The 26,057-nt window shown below is 39.9% G+C and overlaps 1 long non-coding RNA gene across 2 annotated transcripts; it reads left to right on the top strand.

Moving 5' to 3' along the window:
- Positions 1-187: 187 nt before the first annotated feature.
- On the top strand, positions 188-25,401 carry LOC142405433 (uncharacterized). Of its 2 annotated transcripts, XR_012774177.1 has the most exons (4): positions 188-3,865; positions 4,092-4,210; positions 24,119-24,213; positions 24,300-25,401. It is a non-coding gene; the product is annotated as an uncharacterized LOC142405433 (long non-coding RNA). The 2 variants fall into 2 exon arrangements; XR_012774176.1 differs by having other exon boundaries at positions 188-4,210.
- Positions 25,402-26,057: the final 656 nt, after the last annotated feature.

Raw genomic sequence — 26,057 nt, forward strand, 5'->3', positions numbered from 1 at the left:
CTTTTAGGGAGCTACAATCTTTCAGCTTTCTATATGGTATATATAAGAGTAGTCCTTGTACTAGAATTACATACAGAACCACATCTAGAGGCATGCCTGCTTTTATGTATGTTTTAGTAGGTTTGATTTAAACTTATTTAAACTTATTTAAACTATTCGTTATTTAAACTTGTAATATCTTAGGGCAGTTATGCATGGGAGGGTAGATTTTTTTTTTGACAAATTCTTTGTAAATGTTTTACTCTGTAGGCTAGTATAGAAGTACATTTAAATAAGAACAAGACTTGGATGGAGCGTTTCTGTGAAATATTTGCTTGGAATTGCATAGAATGCAGTTGAAGATTTTTTTGCCTTCCACAACTAAAGCCCCAGCTCAACAAATAGATCTGTTTCTACTTTTATTTTCTCCTTCTGGTGGATTGTCATGTCTGATATTTGCAAATTGCAGTAAGTCTTCCATTATCCATGGAAATGACCTTCCTTCCTTTGTTCTGCATACAGAATTTTTGATTTCTCATGAAATTTCATAAGCAGTTCCACACTTGTGAGCCAAATGCATTTGCAAAAAATAATAGTAATTGTATGCTTTTGAGGTTTGGAAGGAAGAAATATAATCTGGCTTACTCAAATTGTATTGACCCTATTGAACTCTTTATAAGCAGGGGGAAAAAAGACAACTGTAGAAGACTTTACCTTATCTGGCTTCTTTAGTCTTGTTACAGCTCTAAATTTCCATTAATCCATCTCATGAAGGGGAACTTTACACAGTAAGAGGCTCCTCAGTATAGAAGTTCTGCCTGACATTAAGGTACAAAATACTCTGGTGTTTTAGTCAGCCAGCTCATTATCCCAGATAAAGGATTTTTTATTCTTTTTCCACTGAGACTTTCTTTCAGAATATATTCACATTTTTAATTTGACTACATAGGTATTTAAGAGCAGAAATCACACTTCTTCATTTACCTCTGTCTAGAATTACTCTTCTGTTTCGTGGCACTTTATAATTTTCAGTAGGCCTACTTCCACACTGAAGTTATATGTGATTTTTTGATTCATTCCATTATGGAAGCGTACAAAGCCATACAGGTTCAGCTGTGCCATAACGATCTCAGATAGCTAGCTTATCCTGTGGTGGTAATGTTTAGACTAACGAGTGAGAATACTGGTAGCTTTCCAACAATAATTGTTATGCTAGCGAAGTGTCTGATTTTTGTAAACACCTGTACTGTCATCAGCTTATTAATTACCATTTTCTTTCCAAGTAATATCATGTTGAGATGTTATTCCTACAGACACTGTAAAACTGTCAACATAAATTTTTTTAATGTAGTAGCAGCAGTATAGTAGTGTTCAGTGCTCTGCCACCTCTGCATAGAAAGAAGGCTATGTTTATGTAAAATGTGTTTGTGAGATACACTGCCTGAGAAGAAATGGTTATGTGTCATTGATAACGTAAAGAAGTGCAGCAAGGGCCTGCCTTGTCCTACTGCTTCCTTCATGGCGGCCCTTGCGCATGGATAAGTATCTATGTCTTTTTAGTTAGTCGTATCTTGAGCCTGGGATTCCAAAACATACAGCACTGACCCAGCCCTGCAAGACAGACTTTGACTTGCCTGAGAAACTTTGGGTCATGCTGTGCACTTCTTAAGAATCCTACCCGTACATTCATAAAATGAAGTGATATGGACAAAACAACTTGTTTAAATCAGCCACCAATGACTTGGTAATTCATTTTAAATACTCCCTCTGTAAGTATTTATTTCTCCTTGTACTGTACTTTAAAAGACTGCGTGTAACAGAAATGGATGGAAAGGGATGCAGTGATGAGACATTTTTACAGAAATTGTTCTGTATTCCATATATAGTGCATTTGCTTTGGCAAGTAGAAGAGCTGGCTTCTAACCTTACTACAATAGTTTTTAGCTAAAACTTTTTAATTCCAGAGTATAAAACCCTCATTTTTTAGGGATGCAATAGTGACAATTACTGTTTCCCCATGCATTCTGCAGACTCAGTTCAAAGGTTTATTTTGTTCTTCAGACACATTTGACCGTCGACTTCATGCAGAAGGAATACAACCTAATCCATTTGCCTCTTTGTCTTTTAGAGCACAGGCACTTCCAGCTTGATCTTTATAGATACTGAATGCTTGCAAGTCTTCAGTGCTTCTGAAGATCAGCCCACCTAAACAAAAGAAAGAAGCATATTCTCTCTTTTTTTTTTCTTCCCTTTTTTTTTTAGGCACTCTTGTGGGGAAAATATTTATATATCTATATATAGCTTTTAGTAAGGCTAGCAACTAGTATACCAAGTTATTATGTAAGACATAAAAAGAACAATTACAATTCTTGTTCCAGTTTGCAAGTCCTGAGGAGTTATAACACCACCTTTCATTACATTCCAAGGATTCTTATTTCTTTTGTACTTCTGTCTTTCTAATGTTTACTGGAAGCCTGTTGGCATATTAATGTGGTAATTTGTGACTGCAGTATACTACTAGTTTTTATGTAGTGTTTAACTACATGTTTTATATGCAGCAGTGCTACAGGACACTATATACAACAAAAAATTCTTCAAAAATTAGGGTTTTAAGAATTTTAATATTATGTGAAATGCACCCAACAGATCGTTATCGAAACAAAGCACATTATTCAAAATTAGCTTCCAGAGTTGAACAGAAATAGATTTTTATGAGCTATGTTTTTAGCTGATTTAGCCCATGTATTTTATCTTTTCCTGGAATTTTAAATGGTTAAGAGGAGCTCAAAAGATTGAATTATGTAATGTAGTAGCTTTCTCTAGAATTTGGCATTCATTTCGGAAAATACCATGTGTTTGGAGAAAGAAGGTTATATATGTCCAAATATGGAAGTGATAAACAAGAACAAATAAAAAAAAAGAACTTGGAAGAAATAAGAAGTGCACTGTAAGTTAAAACAGCCCTCAGGCAACTTCAGTTTGCTAAACCAGCACTTGTATAGCAAATAGCCCTTTATGTCAGTGACTTTGGCCTTACTATAGGGGTTATAGTTTCACATGTCTGAGTAGTTCTTGTGGCTTTTCAGACATGCACTACCGCACCTGAAATATTGGTTCTTGTCAACATAGGAGAGCTTTCACTCTCTTTACATGTACAAATGGCCCACGTTGGCCCCTCTCTCCCTCTTTCGGGCACTGCTGGGCAACAGTGAGTGAAACAATATTGAGGTGTGCTTTTCTTCTGTGAGAGACTTCCATTTCAAACATACTTGCTGCTGGGTGCTCACTGATGGCTCATACCTTACTTTAAAAGAAAAAAGTATTGACTGTGATTTCTGTCACACAATTTTTCCTGTGGTCAAAGCTTTTAGGGAACATGTTGGTTCAAAGAATTACTATTTCTATCTGTAATTCTAACTGCTGTTCTAGAAAGATACAAAAATAGCTAGACAATGGTAAGTTTGATTTTTCTCTCCTTGCTCTGTATTGGGAAAGGCTGCATCTTGTAGAATGACACAGAGAATAAATATTGTACATATTATCATGGGGGGAAAAATAGTACCAGAACCATTATCTGAATCTCTTAAAATGTCTGTCTGTAGTACTCAGATCAGTAGGCTTAGTCCAGTATAAGTATCACTGAATTAATATTTTCCTCATCTTTCTATGAGCTCTGCCATTCCTAAATCTCTAGGTTTTAATTTGGCTTAATTTCTTGTAAATTCTGCATAGAGAAGTTAGTCTGATGACTAAAATTAGTTAAAGATTCTGAACTAATTCTTGTGTCTTCATTGTTCATCAGTTCTTCAGTTATCTACAAAAATTCCTTGTTTCAGCCTTTTTTGTAAGGCTGAAACATCAAGGCAAAGCTCCCCCACCTGGGAAGGTAAGAGTGGGTGTCTGTTCAAAAGCATATGTGAAATACAATTATCAGTGTTAATGGCTGAAAAATGAGAACTTCTAAATTCTGCTAACATGTGGCTGCCCAAAGCTATGCACCTTTTGTGGATAATGTAACTAAGTAAGGTCCTCTGTACTTCAGAGGTCCTGCTTGTGGAAACAAGAGAATATTTATACTTTGAATTAACTTTTTTTTTTTTTTTTTTAAGCAGAGCATAGGCCCTGGAGTGCAGCTGCATGATGATACACTCCTGGATGCACAGAAGTAGCTCAAAAGGAATTATTAGAGAAAACAATGGGCTAGATGAGCACATTGGCAAATGCAAGCTGAGTGAGTAAATCCTCATCTCTGGCAGTAAGATTTTTTAATTGTTTTTTCTGTGCATTAATGTCCATCTCTTCTCCCTTGACCAAATAATTTATTACAAAATTTACTGGAAAGGGCTGACATTATCCTAGAACCAGGATTTGTAGCAAATATAACTTAGCACCTGTGAAAAGTGATCTAGACTGAATGTTGCACATTGTGTTTAGGGGTTTCATGTGCATTGTCATACATAGGTGAGACTGCGTATGTCCGTGAACTTAAATCCTTTATTATGGTTGATGCAGTAAATCAGTGGTGCTTTGGAGAAATAGCTTCCATGTCAAGATGGAGTCTATGAATAAATTGGGGGATGGAACACACCTAGCAGGAACTCTTGCAGGTGCCAAACCTTGGATGTCAGTATCATGTTGGCCAGGTTATGCAACACACAGATCCAGCTTCATTATGAATTCTCAGCCCAAAGAAGCAGAAACATGGGCCAACAGTGAACAAGGTGTAGTTCCTCATATGGGGGTAGTCAACACCCAGAGCTTAAGGCAACAACTTTGAAAAAAACAAGTTAATCGTACATCCTAGATGATGAATAAAGGACAGTGTTGGATTTGTACCTAGAGTCAGTTCTTGCCAAGAGTGTGGGAGTTGCAGAAGCACCTCAAAGGAGCAGAGCAAAAGCTTGTGACAGATGTGAGTGTTATGTGCAGATTTAAGAAAATGGTTTGATGAAAAATGGAATGTTTTCACCCTGAAGGCATGAAATTTGAAAGTGATGCTAGGAAGAAGGGCCAAGGTTTTCACGGAACAAAGAACAGGTTTTCCTTCTGTTCCAGAACAAGCTTTGCTTGGAGGAACAGTGAAATACTTGTACTTTTTCTTTTAAATAAGTATCATGTGCTCTCCAGTGTGTTTATGTGAGGTATTACCTTAAGTGGAGAGAGACAGGTTGAAAGCAGCTGTTTAAGGGTAGCAGTTAAGAAAGACTAAAAAAATAAACAGCATGCCACAGAGTACAATAATCAGGTTTGCAGCAAGGAGAACACGGAGGCTGGAGGGGTGGAATGCAGCTGTAGTTTCAGGATTGTTGAATGTGGTTCTGTCTAAACTGAGATCCAAAGGCGTGCCTTATCTAAACATATCTGAACTAGTTTTGAGTAGTGTGGAGTTCATATCCAGGATCTGAGGCTAGTTTTGTGTCTTGTATAGATGTGTTTTTGTGAGATGTATGTTGACAGGGAGCAGTAAACATTAAAATTTGTTCACCAGAGAGTAAGTACCAAGGGAGCCAGGTGTGTTTAGTTTTCAGGAGGAATGCCACATATAAACAAGATTGTGCTCAGGTGACTCTGTTGTTTAACTGCCATGTCTTTGCACATGGAGTGCTTATGTCTTTTGGCATGTAAGCCATATTTTGTTTAGGAGAAGCTAATCCTTATCACTGTGTTGTGGTGTTGTCTGACTGGCAGAGTAAATAACTAGCAGTTGCCAAACCTCTCAGCTTATGAAATATCACAGATCATGAGAGGAAAAATGTAACATAAAGAGTTACTGAAATGCAGGGTTGCATCTGGAGAGGTGGAGGACCAGCCAGCTAAAGGCAGGTGATCGGAGAAACTAGAAATTAATCTGGGAAGGCACAGCATACACAGGGTCTTATCCTTTACTACTCTCATTGAATTCAGTAGGAATAGGGAATTTAGCACCCTGGAAAATTAGATCATTTCAAATTTGGGGGCCCAAAGAGTTAATGCATTAGTCTTTTTCTGGGCATTCATACTTCAGGATTTTCATTTACCAATCTTGGACAGGTTGTTTGCTTTCTCTGGGTAAGGTTTTCATATCTGATGATAGTAAATCATGTGAATGCTAAAGTATCCAAGGTAGATGAAGGATATAGTTATTGCAGTAGACTGCAAATAGTGCTTTTATCTAGTGAATGAAGGTGGGCATGACCACCGTGAACTGGGAATGCTGTTAAATCGACACCTATAATAATAGAGAGGAGGAGAAAGAAGGGGTGATATGGAAGTCAGAAGTCCTGTGATCCTCACATTTAGAAGGGTTTTGTGCAGGACTGACAATTTGGCAAAGCTTTTCTTAATAGCCAGATTTCTGGATCTAGTCCTTTCCATACGTGCTGCTGGCATGTTCTGCTTCAGATCTGTAGGACTCAAAATTCATCTTTTCAGCTTCCTCTGCAATAGAAGGAAGGTGTTTTCTGACTCTTCTAGGTTTGCTCCTATAATTGTTACATGGAAATAAGCTATAGCTTCCTGGCAGCCCACTGTTTTTGCCATCATACACATGCAAAGGTTTTGGATTATGTGAACCCATATTATTATACATAATCTTTATGGATTTTTTAATGCAAAAAGCTGAATATCGTAAATTCTTACAACAACATGAGGTTAATGAATCTGACCACTAAACATCATTAGTACCTGACAGTCCTGGTTTCACAAGTGTTGCCATGTAGTAGTTCCAAATAAGATATATAATGGATTCCTCAGGTTTTTATCAGAATTCTTTTAAGCATTTTCATATTATTTTCCAATAGGCCCTAGCTGTCTTCTGATTTGAAGTAATTTGCAAGAGATTGAACTTAAGCACAGCATTATTACAGATTTTTAAGTCAAATTGTGGTCGTGATCTGTCATTTCGATAGTTTTTGCATTGTTAGCAAATTGGGATTTTAAATGAGGTAGAGTTTCATTGTTCTGAATGTTGTTCTGCACAATGAAAATCTTGATCTGTGCCATTTTCTCCTGCAAAACAAATTCTATGCCAAACACAGACCATAGATATAAAGCTTCTTGATTTAATATTATAGGTTGTTTTTGCTGACATTCTGAATGTTTTGCATATTTTAACTGTAGAGTAAGACCTCCATTTCCCACAGCAACTCCGAATTATTTTGAAGATTTGTTTTAAATCTGTTTAGCACATGCGTATCTTCCTCTCCCATCTCATTAGAACTTTTACTTTTAAATCTCTTAGTTGCTTCTCTTCAAATATTTAAAACCTTAATTTATGCATAAAATTTTAGTAAAGTTCAAAATAATATTCCAATTTTTAATTATGGGTTCCTTGTCAATCTCTTCCTTCTTTAACTCTGCAAGATAGTGTATGTACCATATTTCCTTAAATGTATTAAATGTACCCTGCTCTCTTCAACATATTCCTGCAGAAATGGTTTTGCTCTTTTGTGTACAGATTTGCAAAAAGTGCAGAACAATATTTAGACCTCTCTGCCTGTCTGTGTGCAATCTCTCATGCTCTTTCTTGCCACTACTCTGCTTTCATTTTAAAGGAACGTCTTTGCCTTTGTCTGTGTGTTCCTCTGATTTGTGGTATGGTAATGTCCACTGGAGGGAAAGCAACACAGTGCTATAAAAATCCATTCTAGCTACATTCTACCATGTGATGAATTCTCACAGCGTTTCTGAGTTGAAATCTTGCTTCTGTGTTACTGGCCGAGTACCGAGCCTAGGGCAGGCAATGCAAGCAGAGTCTGCATAATAAGCACCTCAGTGTAGAGTCTGGGTTTGACCATGCTGACCATCTTCAATATGCCCTACAGGTCAGTGTTACAGACATGCACATATGTGGTAGTGTTTGACCCTTCACAGTTACTTGATCATAGTCAGGACATGATTCGGGGTGTCTCTTTCTCACCATGCTTTCAGAGGCCAGCTCAGATGACTTTTGAACTGGCGATAGCATACCTGCCTCTGGCTTGCAAAAATCCAAAGGCAGAGGAGAGAAGCAGGAGCTGCTTTTATTCCTCTATAAAATGTTTCCCAGATCACAGTCTGACACCTTAGCCTGCCTTTCCTATCTGTGAATGACCGTGCCTTCCAGGCTGCTTTTAAAAGCTTGGGGTTTTTTTTCCCTTGTTCTTGGTCCTCCTCTCCCTTCCTCCTTCTCTTAGAGGTAACCAAACCATCTTGCCATATCAAGATTTCACAGCAAGATTGGAGTCCCTAGGGCTTGTCATTGTGCTGTCATCTTGAGAAGAGGAGAGACCTTTTGTCAGCACTGCTAGCTCTGACCTTTTAATGAATGCCTGCAGCAAGTAGGCAATTGCTAAGAGATTCTGGCAAGCAATGCTGCAACAGGCTGGCCCTGCATGGTTCTTTGCAGGGTGTGTGTTACAGATAAATGGGATGCTGTTTAGACTAGCAGAGCTGTGCCAGGGAAGTTACAGTTGCCATCCCTGCAAGTGAAGGATGTGGTGCATGAAGCATGTCTAGACCTACAATGTGAACTCTCAAGGGGTGCTTAGTGTTTGTGTTTAAAGTGCAATAGCTCACTGTGAACAGCTTTTCTCTACCTTACAGGAGTCTGTCTAGTTGCAGTAGGATTTTACCCTAGTTTACTGGAAATGTCCTACTTGATAATTCATCACCAAAAGTTAGAGGACATCCTGTATTTTTCTTCAGTGACTACTGATGCATATCAAATGGTAGTGTCTGCCAGCCTCTACTGTATGACAGGAAGTTCCGTACCCTGAGCTGTTTATTTCTTGACACTAAGAAAAGCTATATATTTTTTTAAAAGTGATATGTGATTGTAGAAGGAACTGAATATTGCATACATCTGTTCTTCAGGTTAGATTGTACCCTTTAATATTGCATAGACAAAAGGGGAGGACTCCTGAGGTGAGACAAGCTATGACTATCTAGCACGTGAGGAAGGATTACAGATGTGAGAATACCAGCTGGAAGCAGTACATGCTAGGTAGGGGAAGGCAGGTGGGAATGCATAGAGGGGAGAAGATAAAAAATGGGTGAAGAAAACCAACCATGTTACAAAGTTCAGCTTTGCAACTTCTCTACAAGAACAGCATTTCTGTAAACATAGTTGCTTTGTAGCTACGCACAGGGCAACCTTTTTTGGGTAGGGGCACAGTTTTAAGGTAGTGTAGTTTGGTTTCTGGGAGGTGGGATTTGTATGTCCAGAATGATGGCAGGAGGAGTTAGTGCCCAAGTTTTGAGGGTTAGCCTGACTCATTTGTATTTTTCATCCTTTCTAGGATACATTCCTTTTCTGTATATTCTTGTGAATACAATCCATCACTCTGGTTATTTAGGCCTAAGGGAGTGAACTAAGTGAAGAAGAGTCTTGGGCACCTTGTATGTGCCAAGACAAAAGTGTTTATTTACAGTACTGAAGGTGACAGTTCTGTTTATCTTTAGGCTAAAAGGTTTTAACCAGAAGACAGATAATAACTTTGCCAATAAAATAATGAGCTGTACACAACCTGCGGAATATTCTGGAACTGAAGGAAAGCAGCGACTGCAAAATTGTTTCTTTTGGTTGTGTTTCACAAGTTAGTAAATGGAATCCTAAAAATAAGTGAAAAGAGAGTAGATACTCCGAAGCGGATCAGTCATTTCTGCAAAGCCCAGCATTTTGCTACGTATTGTTGTGGTAACCATGTATGCTAAAAACTATGGAGAAGAGTCCACACACAGTGTATGAAGATAGAGCAGAGAGGTATTCAATAATGTGACTTGTATGAAGTTGCACTACACTGTAAGAGTCCAGACAGAGAGTAGAACTGAAGTATTTTAAACTCCAATCCAGTTACAAAGAAGTGACTTTGTACACTGAACATTTTTTTTTGCCATAGTACAGGGGAAACTCCTGCCCTCCTTGTTTTTTAAAGTTGTTGGATCCTTGCCAGCCTTCCCAATCATGGGAGTTTTGGGGCAGTGTCATGTCATTTTGGTGGGGTTTTTTGGTAAGGCACAAGTAGCTTAATTTGAAACTACAAGCTTAGTTAGAATACAAGAAGATAAATTTATATTTTACTGTGAATACACAATTTTATAAAGGCTAGACCACTCCAAATAGTCTGTCTGAAGAACAAATGTGAATGTTTTCCCTGTAAAAGTAACATTCCATTTTAAGCATGTACCATCTCCTGAGTTATAAAATTATTGCCACCAGGCAAGCTAACAATTCAAGTCCTTTAGTTTAATTAGAGGTTTGTTGATTAGTTTTTTCTTGGGGGGGGGGGGGGGGGGGGGGAGAGGGAGGATAGTTTGTGTTTTTGGAAGGAAGGTGTGCTGGTTTTGGCTGGGATAGGGTTAATTTTCTTCACAGTAGCTAGTACAGGGCTATGTTTTGGATTTGTGCTGGAAACAGTGTTGATAACACAGGGATGTTTTCCTTACTGCTGAGCAGTGCTCACACAGAGTCAAGGCCTTTTCTGCTTCTCACCCCACCTCACCAGCGAGTGCACAAGAAGTTGGGAGGGGACACAGCTGGGACAGCTGACCCCAGCTGACCAAAGGGCTATTCCATACCATATGATGTCATGCTCAGCATGTAAAGCTGGGGAAGAAGAAGGAAGGGGGGACGTTCGGAGTGATGGAGTTTGTCTTCCCAAGTCACCATTACATGTGATGGAGCCCTGCTTTCCTGGAGATGGCTGAACACCTGCCGGCCGATGGGAAGGAGTGAGTGAATTCCTTGTTTGGCTTTGCTTGTGTGTGTGGCTTTTGCTTTACCTATTAAACTATCTTCATCTCAACCCATGAGTTTTCTCATTTTTACCCTTCTGATTCTCTTCCCCCATCCCACCAGGGGGGAGTGAGTGAGCGGCTGTGTGGGGATTAGTTGCTGGCTGGGGTTAAACCACAACAGAAGGGAAAGGCAGGGAGTTGTTTTGCTTTTACAAGGAATAAATGTCCTATATTACATGAACTAAAGACATATATGTTCTCAGCAAAGTGTCAGAACAAAGACAAAACCTCTGCATGACAGAGCTTACTGTGTAGGAGGACCTTTATGTAGCAGATCAGCTGCATTAAGCTAGAAATTACAGTATTTAATTCACTGTGAAGTTCTAATGTGAGCCTGTCGCACAGGCTGTGTAGAAAGCTGTATGCAGAAGTTCTTGTTGTTTGGTTCAGGAATACTCAAACCCAACTTTTCTTGGGCAAAAAAGTATTCCTAGAAGAATGTATGTAGAATAATGATAGGTATGGTAGTGATATGTTTTGGGAAGGAGACAGTGGAAGTTTGCTGCAGGGGGTAGGAAGTGACTTTGCTTTACAAATGCCAGAATGGAGTCAGATTGGAAGTGCCAATACAATTGAATATAGGATTGAAAGAAAAATTGGAAATATCAGAAAGAATAGGATAAGCAAGACTGGAAATGCTTGCCTGCTAGGATGGAGGAAGCTAATGAGGTGATTCATGCTTTGTAAGAGGGAATGCTTTTGTGGAAAGGGTTTGTAGCAACTGTGGGAGTAGCAAGTAGGAATTAGAAAAAGCAACAGAGGAGGTAGCAGTAGCTTAGGAACTTCAGAATAAAGACGATCAGAGCTCAGACAAAGGTTTCAACCACAGGGAGCAAGAGAAAGGACTTGCTTATTTTTCAAGGACATATTGTAAAGGGGGAATCAACAGGACTTGGCAAAATACTCAAGAGTGGTGGGAGAGAAGAATGACTACAAAATGACAGATGTGTTGTTCTGACAAACAGGAGGATGTTGGAGCTGTAAAAACACAGAAAAGTGCTTTTGAATGGGGACGACTGCTGTGAGATTATAAACATAGTCAGGTGGTAAGTATAGTTGAACAGAGCTGAATATTCCTATTGGAGTTGCCAGACTGAAGATCCTGATATTTAAGTAGGTGTGACATAGCAAATTATGGCTCTTAATTGGCATTTCAGTGCCTTTCTCTCTTGTTTACGCTTTGGAACTATGTACAAAGAACCTTTAATAATCATGTAACAAAAGTGTTTGACTTGTATAGGCCAAGTGCGTATTTTTTGTGCAAGCAGAAAGTATAGCAAATTTGCATAAGTGTGACAAGACAGGCCCTAGCTTGCAGTAAGAGCTTACATGATCAAATTACTATTCAGTAATAGTAACACCTGACTTCAAGTGTTGGTAGTGGGACTGCCACAGTATGGCTGAGCTTTGTTTTAAAGCTTTAAATATTGGGATGGGAATATTCACAGAATACAGTGGATTCTCTCTCTAAAAGATCTGATTCACAGACTTCTATAATTACTAAAGAAATAAAACCAAGGAAGTTATGTTTGGTTTTACTTCAATTGCCTACTTTGAGTTCAACTAGCCATTAATCATGAGAATATTTAGTATTTTTTCCAGAGATGAAAGACTTTGTATCACCACCTCCTTTTTAATGTCTGTAACTTGAATTCTGTCTTGAAAGTTTAGCAAAACTTTGGCTTTATGAGTTCATATCAAGAAGAATAACATAAATTATATTCCAAAATTAGATTCTTTAGAATAATTTTGAGCAGTGTGCTGCCAGCAAAGTTGTCCTTTGATTTTAAGATGCTACTAAATCTTTAATTGATATTTATGTTTTAAAGCCTGTTTGTTGGGTTTTTTCCCCTCTGTGTTTATTTGTGAGGAATTATACTCTTTTGTAACTACTTAAATGTTAGGATCACTAAGACTATTTAGTGAGTAAAATCATGTTTAGATATGAGTTAAAGCTGCTGAAACTGAACCTAAATCCTGCCTGCCCCTTTTCCCCTCCTCCACCCATTCAAAAAATAATGAATCTTTGTCAATGGTGCAATTACATTATTATAAACTTACAAAGCATAGCGAGCTCCAAAATGAATTCTGTCTCCTTTGAGTAGCCCTAGAGATGACCGCTATGTATCCACAAAGGAGTTTTTGCACTGTTCCTACTGAAATTCAAATGCAACTTAAAATATTTCAAGCCCTTGACCAAGATTTTGCACATCATTAAGTGAGCAAGTGAGTCCTTCTTGGCAATCATCACAGATGCTTCTTTTTTCTGAAAGAATAGTAAACACTTGTTCTCTCTCTGCCTGACTGAATTTCACAACAGAGAAACAAAAAGTTCTCTCTCTGTCTCTTCTACTCAATATTAGCTGCAAATTGTGTAGGACACTGCACAGCCTTGGTCAGCTTGTTGGGGAAAAAACTCATTTTTCTCACTGTCATTGTCTAACTTAAGTTATTGAAAAGGAAGGATATTAATTGCATGTCTGTATAAGTTGTTAATAACAGACTGTTGGAGTTGAGTATTTTCTATATCACAGTAGTCATCCATTATTACTTCTAACAGGCCGTTTCCTCACCCAAACATAAATGTCAGAACACTGAATGCCATTTACAGGAGCACTTAAGTACCAGAACTATTGGAGTTACCATAGCAGTACTTTCGGAGTCCTCAACAGAATTTTAGGTTATTGGTGCCACTCCAATATTGTCTAAGTTACAAAGCATTTAAGTATCTTTTAGGAATGCCTAAGCCAGATCTTAAGCATGTTTAACGGAAATTTGAACAGCTCAGTTGAGTGGCTTTTTGTGTTTCATAGCAGCTTTACAGTCTGTGATGAGAAAAATGGTTGTTTTCTCAAAAAGCGGGGTCAGTGCATGACAAGAAGTAGATGCACACTGGAATCTCCTCTCAGCTTCTGTGAAGAAAGACTGCAAGTAGTAAAGCAAAATCTTGTAACTAAATCACATTAATTATGTGTTCTAAGAGATCTTATATTTCTCCCTGCCATTCTTTGGGGGAAAAGAAAAGATGGGATTTTGTCCAGGCCATCTAAATACAAATTTTCAAAGATAGATGCTTACTGATGAGTATGTAGATTCATGTCTAGTCAAAAGGTTGTCTTTTGCATAATCTCAGCTGGCTATATTTTATGTCTGTATGCCCCTTTTCTAATAAATGAAGAGAGGCAGGCAGATCATACCAGGCTGAGATAAGTCTCTTGAGATAAGTGAGATTAATGCCTTGCTGATGATGCTTACCTGTCTTTCCATGAGGTCTCTGGCAGTTAAATGACTAAACTTAAATGAAATGAATGTCTTCCACAATGAAAACCTTCTTGAGCAAGTATCTAAAAATAAAAGTGATAGATAATGTACTTTCTTAAACTTACATCAACAGATCAGTTTTACTACTGTTTGCTTTTACCATAGTATCTAGGATGTCTAGGTACGCATAAGGTGCTTGAGGCTGTATAATCACAGAACAAAAAGCTAGTCCTAACTCCAAGACTTTACACCCTAAGTATAAAACAAGATGATAGAAGAATGCAGAAACACAGAAGGATCAAAAGGGGCACTGAGAGCCCCTGGGACAGGAGTAGTCACAACCCATCCACAGCCTAATAGTAATGATCAGGTTTTTCAGACATCGTAGCAAAAGAGCTTGACAGAATGAATTGGAGGTTAGATAGGATTGTAACTTTGAGGATGTTTCAGAGGAGTGCCTCTGAGGGGAAAGAGGCATGGAGACATATGTTTCAAGAGCAAATACATGGCTGCTGTGAACTGATGGGAAGTTTAGACCCTGGTTTAGAGCAGTGTCATCTAGAGCAGGATGCTTGGGCTGTGTCCAGTTCTGTTTCGAGTATCTGAAACAATGGAGATTTCAGCCTGTCTGGCCAACCTGTTCCAGTGTTTGGCCACCCTCACAGGCAAAAAGTGTTTTCTTACGTTTAAGTGGAATTTCTTGTATTTCAATTTGTGCCTTTTATCCTGTTACTGGGTACCACTGAAGAGACCCTGGCTCCGTCTTCTTTACATGCTCCCATCCAATATTTTTACACACTGACAAGATCCCCTTGAGCTTTCTATTCTGCAGGCTGAACAGCTCCAGCTCTCCCAGCCTCTCCTCATATGACAGATGCTTCAATCCCTCAATCACCTTCGTGGCCCTTCACTGGAATTGCTCCAGTTTGTCCATGTTAATCTTGCACTGGGGAGCCCAGAACTCAACTCAGCACTCCAGATGTGTGTCACCAGTGCTGAGTAGAGGGGAAGGATCACCTCTCTCAACCTGCTGGCAATTATCTTCTTAATACAGCCCAGAAGGATGTTGGCCACCTTTGCCAACATCTTACAAAGTGTGGCCTGACAGAAGCCAGAGAACTGAATTAAAGTATGAACATAGTGAACTTTGGATGGTATTGTCCCCATGTCATTCTTAATCCAATTTTCTCAGTCACCAGCTGTACCAGGCATACCCACCATGAGGTGTTAGTAAGAAAAGTTGCTTTATACAGGTATTTCCATCACTAGGGTGGTGCATATGACTTTTGTATAGTATCTTCAAATGAAAATTTCATTAGGCTCAGGAACAACTCCTGTTGAAGAAGAGGAGCAGAACTGAATCTTATGATTTTGGAAAATAGTTTAGTTAATCTGCTGACAGTTTGTGGATCCTGAGCTGGAAAGGGGGCATCTTGGCCAGGAGAGGAAAACAGGCTGCCTGTCATCCCATCTGTTGCACACTGGATGAGCGAGAGTGAAGATGGCACCTTCTGTGAAAGCAATGCAAGTTGGATGATTAGGGGAGGCTGGAGTGCAGGGTGGGACATGCAAGGGAGGGAGTAAGGAACCCCATACCAGGAGGGAGATGGGAAAGCTCCTGCGTAAGCACTGGACAAGCTTGCCTCCAGGATGATGAGGAGGAGACTTTAAAGGAGCATGGGGACAAGGTGGAGGAACTGTGTGGAGGTTAAAATGGAAAGCCTTTCCATATGCTCCCTTCAAAAAGTAGATGATGTGGCGTTTCCACGTAAGGCACAGGCTCATTTGGGGTCCTTCACACGGACCTGTAGAATCATTATTGGACTTACCTAGGTGATGTAAGTACTGATGACAAGAAAAGCATGGAAATTTCTTCTGAAGTCAGATGCTACTACTGATTAAAACACTTTGGGGTAAAGACTTTTTAGCAGTATATGCAATTTGTCTGATCCAAAATTTCTTTCACTAAGCTACTGCTGTTTCCTAACCTCATGAAATGGTACTGCATGGGAGCTACACACTTCACATGCAATTCCAAAAGATGGCAACCTTAGGCTTCCAAACTGGGGCCTCTGCTGAACAGCTCTGCAGCTCTTAACAGTTCACACTGGTGAATGTTAGAAAATTCTGGGTTCTCCCAGACTGAGCTTATTTTTATCCATCTATCCTATTTTCCATATTTTTCTACATATAAAACAGAATTTATGTGACTCAGTTAAAAAATGGGCAACTTCCCAAATGTATTTCTGTGCCTGAAGGAAGGAAACCTTAGATCTACTATCTCTGGGTTTCAGTCTGTGACTTCTGTTATCTACAGGAGTGAGGGTCTGCTATCAGTCTGTGCTAAAATGATGGTCCTGTGGCACAGTGATAAAGCAGAGAGAGTTCAGCAAAAGCATGAGAAAGGAACTATTTAATTTGATGAACTGTAGTATATTTGGTCTTGTCTTACTGAATTATTAAGGCTTTATACACACAGTCCACTAGTCTTGTCCATATCAGTGTACTTTAAATGGCAATCACTACCATTTTGAAACCCTGTATAACTCTGGATAGATACACTCTTTCAGCTGAGACATGGTAAAGTACATAGCCTCTTCATACTACATTCATTCTTATGTCTTCAAAAATCCATCTTTTTTCTTGGTTAGTACTTATTTTCTGATTTGATCTTTGTGTCCAGTTCCTGCTTTTTTTGTGGTTTTGTTTTCATAATGAATTTTACTTGTGAGTAGGTAAGGACAGAAACTTCACAGACCATTTCGTCAAAAAATGCAGTTATTTTAGAATGTTTTATCAAATCACGTAGATTTGACTGAAGTTGCATTGACAAAAATGGAAAATTCTGATGCTGAAGTCTAAATTCTGTGTTTTTATAACAAATGCTGCTTTTATATTACAGGATCATTACTTGATGGAAAATCAAGCATCTTGCTTATTTTCCAGAAGTCATGTTTGGAAACCATTAGCTTGGAAAATTCCATCTTGGTTTGGCTTAAAGCCAGAGTTTGAAATCTCAGCTTTCGTGAAGCAGAAATGTCTTTCTCCAGGCAGCCCTAGCAGCAGGGTCAAAGTCTGAGCCCCACTCTGTCTTATGCCAAAGCTTTTCACTTCTGCAGTTGTTCATCTGCTTCTTCCTCTCCCTGATCCAGGGATAAAAATTTATATCTTGTTTTGGTTATGCCAGTTCCTTATGATTTCCCCTTCCTTACTGCACCGCTGTGGAGGGGTAAGTACTAGGCTGTTACTGCCTTTCCTTCATGTAGGCAGCAGAAATGGGAGAGAATTTTGAGGGTGGTTTTGCTGCTTTTTGCTTTTGTGCAGAAAGCTTGTGATTTTAGCATAGCCTGTAGGGATATTTTCCTCCCACAGTGTTGGTTGGTCAGTCTTTTTTAACCAACTCAATATTCTAATCGTTTGGTATCACTTCATATTACTCTCTTCTTCTCGGTTAGGTTTGTTGCCTGCATAGGTAAGATTTCAGACAGGGATCTTACCTCTGTAAGGTTTATCCTGTGCTACAACCCTTATTACTGTAGTGTCTGAGCATCTCAATGTTCCATACATTTATCCTTGCTGCCTCTGTGGAATAGAAAGCTTATTTTCTGTCTGCTTTTAACAAATGGAAAACAGTGGTCTGTAGAGGCTGAAGACTAGATGAAATAGAATGAAGAAATGGAAAATGGGCTCCCATGCATAACTTTCAGGTGTTTGGCACCCTAATTACCTCTGTTAAACAGTTGGGGTGATGGATGTTGCATATGGGGAAGGGTGATCTGAAAGAGTTGGCATTCCCACTCTGAGCCAATTAACAAGAACGGGAATGTGTCTGAAATCCTGCCTCCTTCTGCAGCTTTGGCATTTAGCTTTCTGTGGGCAATAGGCACCTCCTTCCCTCGGCACACTGCTTCTCCTGCCAGTGTATTCAAGGCTTGTTCTCTGAGCTCTGGTCCATGCTTTTATCCTTCTATGCCTTTTATTTAAAAAAAACAATACATAAAAAAGCACCAAACCTGTGGTGGTTTCCCTCTTCCTCACACCCCTTATACATGGATCAGTAGTTTAAGCATTGACCTGAGAAGTTTCTGAGGGCTTGCTGCTCACTTGGGCATGTTGAAGTTGCATCTCCCAGGTCCTGGGGGAGTGCCCAACCGAGCCGGCTGCCTGGGAGGCTGGAGCTGGGGAGGGGAGCGGTGCTGCCAAGTCTTTGTGAGTAGGCTGGGAGGAATGCGGGAGTCCTGGGGCCCGGAGGAGAATGACTCCTGGCCTGGCTTTCCCAGCAGGGAGGGGTAACTTCTGGACTCTGGTCCCAGCTTCCAGACTTGTTTGTGCATTCTAAATGCAACTCCAAAACTAGTCCAAGGGATGCAATCTGTATGTTTGTCATTCAGGTGACAGCCCTAACTACTTAGGGGTAAACATACTCTCCTTCATGTCTTCTGTTCCCCTCCCCCTGCTCAGTGTACCTTCCAGCCTGGTATTAAGCATGCTTTTGAGGCAGGAGACAGACAGGAGGCAGGAGAGGAACCTCCTCTTGCTGAAGAGACCTTTAACCCAGGTGTCTGCTGTTTTTTCCAGTGAGTGCTCTAACCAGCAGGATACTGTGTGAAAATGAACACTTGCAACAATTTCTTCCTCTCTGGCTGTGTTTTAAAAGAAAATGTTCACCTTTTTGTTTTGTGAAGTACTCTGAGCTCCTGCTGTAGGCTGGGTATGTTCTGAGTACAGGTATTGGGCTTCTTGGGGGCCAGAGTGACACCTGGGGATTTGGGGTCTTCAATTAGAATGGGCAAGTGACACAGCTGCTAAGATGCTTCATTTTCTGCTTGCACAGAAGCAGAATTTTTAGAAAACTTTCAGGTTTAAGTGGGAGGTGCCCCTTGGCGTAGGCACTTGCAGCTGCCTGGTTTATGGTTTTGGAATTGCTATACAATTATGTAGGTGTTTAAGTTCTCTGTTGAATGTAGCCTTAACTGAGTAGGGCCCTGTGTTAGTGTCCTTGCTCCTTTTCCTGTCTCTTTGCCTATTCTATTTCCAAATCTGTAAAAAAAAAAAAAAGATATAAAATAGTTACTAATCATAATTTCTGTAATACTTTACCTGATAATCATGTCTCTGTAATATTGCTCATCATTATAACCACTTCTTTCAATCATCCACCTTGTTTTAAATCTGTGTAACTTCTTTCTACAGAAGATAATTAGATTTAATTTTAAGCACAGGATTTTTTTATGAAGTACTGTCATTATTGAACCTACTGCTTTTCATTCATCAAGGATCAGAATTTAATAAAGCGCTCATACATTTTACAAAATTTTGTACTTAAAGTGAACACTTTTTTTCCTCTCATTTTTTTACTGTATCCCCTTACCTCTGTATTTTTCTCTTGAGGATGCTGGGCCAGTTCCAACTGTAATGTATTACTTCTTGCCCCATCAAATTAATTTATAGTACAGGTTCAGTGAAACACTCTCCCTGTTTCAAGGGAGATTGTAGATGTACCTCTGCTGACAGAATTTTATCCATAAATTTAGATACAAAATCTCTCAGAAAACATTGTCTGTTACTGGACTAATTTCAGCCTAATAGCATACTCTTTATTTTATGCTGATTACACTGGTCTCTGTTCAGAGAAAATACACTTCCTTATTCCAGTACCTTTTTTCCCTAAAAATCTCATGAACTAAAAATCAACATGACAAAATACTAATTTCTACTTTTTTATTTGGCAAAAATGAAACTAGCGGATGATTTGCCATCCAAGGCCTGGACAAAATTTGAAAATGACTTAAGATTTTCCCCTGCAGAAACTTAATTCTCTCCATTATTATCGGCATTTCTGCTGCGCACATAGCCCCTCTCAAACTTCACTGGGGATAGTTTCCATGGGAACCAGAGAATGAGAAATGATGAGTCTTGAAACAGTCAAATAATAATCTTGCTTTTTACCAGTGGGCAAAGATTTACTTCTCCAGTGTTTAATGGAAGGCACTAGAGCTTATTATGTTTTGAAGGAGAGAAAAAAAAAAAAAAGACATCTGGAAGGAGGCCAAGTCTGCTTTGTATACCTGTAGGGTTCATACTAGCTGTATTAAAATGGAAAACCACTACATTCTCCTGTGCTTGTAGACTTCCTGAATGATAGAATGGGAAAGTCTCTGTTAAATCCAAACACTCATAGTCCAGGGAAGATGAGGAGGGAGCAGTGGTCACGAGGAGGTGAGTTGATTACATGTGTGGCAGAGGTAGAGAGCCACCTCATGAATGCAACATTTTAGAGGCTATTGAACGATCCTGCAGAAAACAGTCCTGGGGATGGATTTCCAGGTGCTGGCATTGACTTGTCTCCAGAACTGAACTGTCCTGGTTTTTGCACAATGTTGAGTGCATCTTACCATGACTGAGTATTAGCTACAATGAGGGTTGTTTATTGTGATTCCATGGGAGGGAGCAGACTCCCTCAAGAGTCATGTCAGGTAATCAATAAAGTCACACTGAAGTCCAATGAGATGCTCTGCTAAGCTGGCCATTATTTGGTTGCCATAGTCATAGGGAATATTTTCCTGAAATACTGAGAAGAGATGGGAACACTGTGTTTCACTCTTGCAGAGAAAAAATATGGAAAGGATAGAGAAATGTCTGCCTTTTTTTAGATCTGTGATATCTGTTACGAAAGATGACCTCCAAAAGGAGAAGAAAGCAGGTTCCACGAATCTTGCGGCAAAGTTCCAGTTCTCTGTAAATGCTGATGCATTTACAAAAGACCAGAAGTGTATTCCTCACAGAGACTTAAATTTGACCAATACCTTGTAGTATGTAGCACAATTCAAACTAGAATTATAGCAGGGTAAATGGCAAGGTATGTTTTAAAAAAATATATTTTCTCTTAAACTCATTTTTATATTCTTTACCATCATCTGATTTTCCAGTGATTTTGAGCTTAAGTATTTAATATACACCTTTGTATAATTATTTTGATCTCTAATTCACAAACATAAAGAGAAAAAAAAGAAGTGCATACGTAGAGCATTATTACAGTGTTTGGAAAAACTTTTTTTTTTTTTTGCAATTAGTTGAAATAATAGATCCTGAGGGAGAATAGCTATTGTTATTTCTGCATTGTATAATATATCAAACATAGATGTGATTAATGATTTAATACAGTGATTAAATTAAGAAATCCCCTTTCTGTCTCTTACCAGTAATTAGTATGTTATAAACACTGAAGGCAATTACTGTATTTAAAAATGAGGACTCAAATTTTAAAATATTTTTTCTTAGCTTGTGGATGAAGCTAAAATAAAATGAGATGCTTGCATTAAAAAACTGTAAAAAGGATTTTTCTGCATTAAAGAAGTATTTTGGTGGGCTTATGAGGTAAAAACCCAGTTCTATTACTGACAATATCAAAGAATACCTAATACAGGAGGAGGATGGGGTGGCAGATGAAGCACAGTTAGGGAGTATGTGGGGTTGGCAAACTGTTACGCTCTGTCATTGGGTCACTTTATTTGGGCACCCTTAGCCATACACAAAGAGACCCTGCAAGCAAGAGGTGTGCAGTTTAAACGTGTGAAGTAGTGCTCATTTTGTTCCTGAATTCTAATATCAGATTTCCTACTGTATGTTTTAAAACATCTTCATGTTAAATTACTGCCCTGTACAGGTCTGGTGATCAAAGGTAAACACAAGTGAAGAATATTTCTGTGTTTTTAATGCCTAGAAGAGATTATTCACTTCTTACGGCTTGACTGAGACAAGTGTTTACCCACTTCTTAAAGTCGCTACTAGCTCTATACAGTATGCCCACCTCGACTTCCAGGAGTGAAGGACATCACCAAAATTCTTCATTCCTGTGACCAGTTGACCTAACTGAAGTTATGCTGGGAAAGAGAGTGTTCCTTCTCTTTCCTACATTCTGTAAAACAGGCTTGCTGTGGATGTGGAGTACAACAAGCCACCAAATGCTAATATTGGTAGGCTGCTTAACACTGTGTTCCCTACTGTTCTCTGAGCTAGATCCCTAATTGCTGTGACCGCAGACACTAGGCAAGATGACTATTAGAGGAGAAACTGAAGACTGTTACTGCTGATGAATCATAAATCTCAAGCACTTATTCTTTTGGAGAAAAAGGCATCAGGGCTGCTGCTTATCTTGAAGGTCTGGGTGGTGCAGTGAGAGAGAATGTAATGATAATCATATAAGAACAGCAGAAATGGTGGTGGTTCCTAAACATCTGATAGGAGACAGTAGAACAAAGGACAGGGCTGATACAACTGCCATTTCATCACAGCATGCCCAAATCAAACAGCATCGTTTCCTGGGAGATCGAACAATGCTGCATGCTTATTAATCATGAGAGAAGCTCTCTGCTGTTCTCACAAGTCCTCCAAAACCTGTCTAACTCAAGTGGGCGAGGATCAGCCCACCCATGACAAACTGCTGCGGCTTTATCCTACATAGTGTATATTATCAAAAATGTTATGTCTGCTCTGAACAAAATGTCCAAGTGTGATAAATGTGGGCAACGCTCCAAGAAAGTGGGCTTGTCTTCATGAGAAAATTGTACTTAAAATCAAACTTTAAGTTGGTTAATTAATTTTAATTAGGCTAATCTACAGACCTGCATGAGAGACTAATTTTTTTGTAAATGTTGCTGTCGCACTCACTGAAATAAATGTCTTGTGCAGATTAGTGTGCTGCTAACTAAATTGGTCTGAAATCACATCAAATTTACAGTGACTTTCTCTAGTAGCTATGGTTATATGCTGTGGTCTTTACACTGGACCCTTAGTTCCCACTGTTTATTATACAAATGTAGGTGCTTTAGGAAAGCTTTCACTGAAGCAGCAGACATCTTTTTCCCCCAAAGAGAGCCTATATTTCTACTAGGTTAGAGAAGGACTTGTGTAGTCCTGGCTGTTGAATGTACAGCCACACTCTTCTTGAACTGCGTGTGGTATGCCTCACTGCTGGAATTTATCTTCGTTTGATACGGTACAAGTGAGAGTTAATGATACAGCTCTTTTTATTGCTGAAAATCTTGGTAGAACAATACTAATAGAAAATTCACTCTTTTGTAAAGTGTACTATCCAAGTGGAAGGCAAAACTATCAGATACACATTTTTTTCTTACCCATCCAAGGAAGGAATGTTTTCTCAGTAAGTAAACCGTGATCTAAGATTCTTTGAAGAAATACAAGCATCAGCTAATTTAGAATCACTAAAAATCTGTTTACTGTGTACTTACTCTCTGATATCATGTCAGTCATCTTTGTTTTACTGTGTTTTACTATTTGAACTTCATTATGAGATGAAAAGCTTGGAGCTATTAAAATGTAAACTAGGTTAGAAAAAGCACTGTTCAGAATGTTGCAAGAGTCGTTTAAAAGAACCTTGTTACTGTGACATTCATGTCTAACATCAATATGCTAGGGCAAGTTTTTATCTGCAAGAATAACAGTAGTCATTTTAAATTAAAAAAAAAAATAAAGCCTGATTCCCAGTGAAGAGTAGAAGCACGAAAGTAATTATTTTAATGACCCAGCCAGACAGGTCTGCCAGCAAAGTCTTGCATACTTGTTTATGTAGTCTTGTGTAAACCAATAATATTTTAATTGTTTATTTAAAGGATGCAATGTATGCTTTATGTTGTCTCTTCCAATTATGCGTGCCAAATATATTTTACCTTAGAGAAACCTTTGAGGCAATTATTCAAGAATTTGGCAAGAAGTAATTTAATGACCACTAAGCAGTCCTTCAAACAAGAAGTCTCTATTTCTGGAAGTTGTTAAACCTATGAAATGTAAACCTAAAAGTGTAAGTAAGTACGGTTAGGTAAGAGGGGAAAAGAGTAGACTTAGTGTTGAAATAGTTTGGCTTCAACTTTTACAATGGTGGGAAGCAGCTCAAGAATTACAACCCATCTATCATTATTCCAGCTACTGCTTGAACTGTTAACATTCCTTTTTCGTATCTTAGGTGATATTACAATGTGTATGACATATCCCAGGATTATTTTTGCTACATAAGCATCATACTATTTGTATCTGAAAAAATATCAGGTCCTCCCTTTACCATACCACTTCTTGAGCTAAACTTAGTGAAGTCTCTTTTTTTAAGGAAAAGGACTGCTAGACCAGAAGATCCTAGAGCAACTGGCAAGGAATTTGTTCAGGACCAAGTAAAAGCAGGACCTAAGAAACAACTGTGATTTGGTATGTTGGAAGCAAAACCTTCCCCAGGACTGATCTGTTCCCAATTGCACTGAAATTAAAGGCTGTCTTCTGCTCAATTTTTGTAGCAGAGGAGTTAGGAACTCACAGGAACTCAGCAGATGCCCTGGTGATATGCTAGTTAAGCTGTTGCAGAGTGACTCAAGCAAGGCTGACTTAGGCTAAAAGAGGATCTAGTCTAATAAGTGGGGTTACATTTTTGTCCTTGGTAACATGGCTGTAACTTATGCAGCAGTCTGCCAGGGATTTATACTGTGCTCTTTTCAAGGGGCAAAATATTCCCACAATGTATTGGGTTTGTGTGGGAAGGTTTTGGTAGTGGGGGGGCTACAGGGGTGGCTTCTGTGGGAAGCTGCTAGAAGCTTCCCTACGTCTGATAGAGCCAATGCCAGCTGACTCCAAGACGGACCCACCACTGGCCAAGGCTGAGCCCATCAGTGACGGTGGTAGTGCCTCTGTGATAATATATTTAAGAAGTGGGGAAAAAAACCTGCGCAATGGAAACTGCAGCTGGAGAGAGGAGTGAGAATATGTGAGAGGAACAACTCTGCAGACACCAAGGTCAGTGAAGAAGGAGGGGGAAGAGGTGCTCCAGGCACCAGAGCAGAGATTCCCCTGCAGCCTGTGGTGAAGACCGTGGTGAGGCAGGCTGTCCCCCTGCAGCCCATGGAGGTTAACGGTGGAGCAGATATCCACCTGCAGCCCGTGGAGGACCCCACGCCGGAGCAGGTGGATGCCCGAAGGAGGCTGTGACCCCGTGGGAAGCCCACACTGGAGCAGGCTCCTGGCAGGACCCATGGAGAGAGGAGCCCACGCTGGAGCAGGTTTGCTGGCAGGACTTGTGACCCCGTGGGGGACCCACACGGGATCAGTCTGTTCCTGAAGGACTGCGTCCTGTGGAACGGACCCACACTGGAGCACTTCATGAAGAACTGTAGCCCATGGGAAGGACTCACATTGGAGGAGTTCATGGAGGACTGTCTCCTGTGGGAGGGAGCCCATGCTGCAGCAGGGGAAGAGTGTGAGGAGTCCTTCCCCTGAGGAGGAAGGAGCAGCAGAGACAACGTCTGGTGAACTGGCCACAACCCCCATTCCCCCTCCCCCTTCGCCCCTGGCGGGGAGGAGGTAGAGAATTCGGGAGTAAAGTTAAGCCCAGGAAGAAGGCAGGGGTGGGGGGAAGGTGTTTTTAAGGTTTAGTTTTTATTTCTCATTATCCTACTCTGATTTGATTGGTAATAAATTAAACTAATTTCCCAAGTCAAGTCTGTTTTGCCCATGATGGTAAATGGTGAATGATCTCTCCCTGTCCTTATCTCGACCCATGAGCCTTTCGTTATATTTTCTCTCCCCCGTCCAGCTGAGGAGGGGAGGGATAGAGCAGCTTTGGTGGGCACCTGGTGTCCAGCCGGGGTCAACCCACCACACACAAGGACTCCCACATGAGCTCTGGGAAGACTGAGTCCACAACTGTGTTTTGGGAGACTTGTACCACTTGTACCATGTGTCAGGGCTTCTTGATCTCTCAAAAGAAAGGCCCCGGGGAAAAATGCTCTGCTTGCTTCCCCTCCTCGTCTGCTTATCCCTTAGTAGCCCTATGTACCTAACCCTTGTCTGTGTGCATGGGTAAAGAGAAGAGAACAATACTGGGAGCTCTGTTCCCCCTTGTACGGGCAAGCAAAACTATAGGCTCTGTAGTCAAGGGGCACAGAGATGACCTCCTCCTTGTTTTCTCTGTATAAACATGGCATCCCAACGTGGGAGGCGCAGAAGCTTTTCTCATGCTGCTCTCCGCTCTGTAACCATGTAGAGCAAGACCACTGCCTGTG

Source organism: Mycteria americana, chromosome 2 (assembly GCF_035582795.1).
Source record: "Mycteria americana isolate JAX WOST 10 ecotype Jacksonville Zoo and Gardens chromosome 2, USCA_MyAme_1.0, whole genome shotgun sequence".
NCBI classification, from domain to species: domain Eukaryota; kingdom Metazoa; phylum Chordata; class Aves; order Ciconiiformes; family Ciconiidae; genus Mycteria; species Mycteria americana.